This window comes from Microtus ochrogaster, chromosome 8 (genome assembly GCF_000317375.1).
Source record: "Microtus ochrogaster isolate Prairie Vole_2 chromosome 8, MicOch1.0, whole genome shotgun sequence".
NCBI lineage: Eukaryota > Metazoa > Chordata > Mammalia > Rodentia > Cricetidae > Microtus > Microtus ochrogaster.
Genome location: NC_022015.1, coordinates 8271753 through 8273693, shown reverse-complemented (window position 1 = coordinate 8273693; position 1941 = coordinate 8271753). Strand labels below are relative to the sequence as shown.

At 50.4% G+C, this 1941-nt stretch overlaps 1 protein-coding gene across 1 annotated transcript in view; it reads right to left on the bottom strand.

Moving 5' to 3' along the window:
• Nucb2 (nucleobindin 2) overlaps positions 1-1544 on the bottom strand; it is a 35677-nt gene extending 34133 nt beyond the window's left edge. Inside the window, exon 1 of the mRNA XM_005351041.3 lies at positions 1402-1544. The gene's annotated coding sequence lies outside the window, so the exon portion shown is untranslated. The remainder of the gene's footprint in view (positions 1-1401) is intronic.
• Positions 1545-1941: the final 397 nt, after the last annotated feature.

Below are 1941 nucleotides of genomic sequence, written 5' to 3'. Positions count from 1 at the left end.
TTTTTGTGGTTTTTCGAGACAGGGTTTCTCTGTGGTTTTGGAGCCTGTCCTGGAACTAGCTCTTGTAGACCAGGCTGGTCTCGAACTCACAGAGATAGTTCCATGATTTTAATATTCTACACTATTAATTGTGTTAACCAAGGAACATGTGTTGGAACATTCGTTTATTATTTGCTGAATTTGCTTGAGTTTTATAAAACTATATCACAGTTTAAATGAGGAAAACTCCTGATGCAATCTGTAAGAAGGAAAGATAACATTATCTGCGTATTACTAGAGTCCAGTTACTTAACAAAAGCAAACAGGGAAGACCTTAAGAAGCAATTCAAATAGCCAAAGGCTATCTGGAACAAATGCCTGATAAACCCTGTGCCTCTTGACTTTCAGACAATCAATCATCTTTAGGGCTATCACTCAACATTTAAAGCTTTCCTATAGGAAAATCCCACAATCAAATATAACGTACTATAACAATTTCATTTAAACCGTGTGTGTGTGAACTGCTCCCCAAGCTAGTATCAATTTTCCTAAAATTGGTGCTCAAAAGATCCTCCTGCCTCGGGCCCCTCTAATAGCTGGGATTGTGTGAGTCACAGCTTCCTGCCTTTTGTTAAAATCAGGGTGTGTTTTTTGGGGGGAGAGGGGTATTTATATTATTCATCCACAAATTTAGCAGAGTCTTAAGTAAGAAACTTAGATAATAGCATTCAATTTGTGTACGAGGTATATTAACCAGTATGAAAGGTATAAATCAACAGAACAAGGGGTCCTCTTCATTTTCGTTCTCTCTCCCTCCACCCCTTTCTCATCTTGCAAAATAATTGCCTGCATCAACCACAATAACCACATCAGCCCACTGAGTTAACATTCAGCAGGTGCAACAAGAAAGTATCATCTTTCTCTTCCCCTAAATCGAAAGGGCTCCTCTTTTGCCTGGTTTGTCACTTTGGGGCAAACGATACTACAGACGGCATGAACTTTCTCCTTAGTGGCAGAGATGCTGGCTTCACATACTCCCGGGAAGAGCTGTTCCTGGGCCTACCTTTGCTCCGTGGCACTGGTGGTGCCGAGCATCTACACGAAATTGATGGGTCCAGAGCATTCACCCAGTGGGCATCCCACTCGCCCACCGACCCCGCCCCAGTCTGAGTCCAACACCTACCCCGCCAGCTTGTGCCACTGACCCCGAAGAAAGCCCAGGTACCCCGCAGCAAAAGGAGCAGTGGAGAGAACCTGGCGCTTGGGGCTACAGCTAGGAGACCCTCCCCAGTCCTGCCCGCCCCCAACTCGGCCTCTAAGCTCACAGCCTGAGCAGGGCAAGCGAGGACCTGCGTCCTCTCTCCCGGGAGCCGCCCAGCCTCCCCCGAGGTCGGGATTTGCACCCAGCTCCGCGCCACTGACCTTCTCGGCAGGGTCTCCGTGCGAGGCTAACGCGACTGATGCTCGCCGCGCACACACCGGTCTTTCCCAGCCCACGGCCCTCCGCCGCGCTCTATTCCACGGCCTCCTGCGCGCCCGCCTCCTGGTTACCATAGTGACTGCCTCCGCCCCCCGACGGTCGCTAATTGGTCCGGCCCCGAATCACGAAGGACGCCCATTGGTAAATTGGTCCAGGGACGAGCCTACGCGAAGGAGCTTGGGGAAGACCTAGCCAAGAGGGACGTGGCGCTCTCCGACGCAGGCCAGGAGGCCGCGCCCCTTCCCTCACTTGCTGTCCTGGACTAGCTTGTGGAGCGGGACTTAGTGCTGCCCGGGGATCTCCCACAAAATCTGAGGCTCTTGGTCTGTGACCTGTGCCTGCAGCTCCCCGAGTGGTGAATAAAAAAGTGCTCGTCCTCTTACGGGTTCAGAGCTTCTTTCTTGGAGGGACTCAGAATGGTATTTAACCGTACCCCACCCTTATTATCCTGGGCCTTGAGTCACTGTGGCTTAATTGCATCT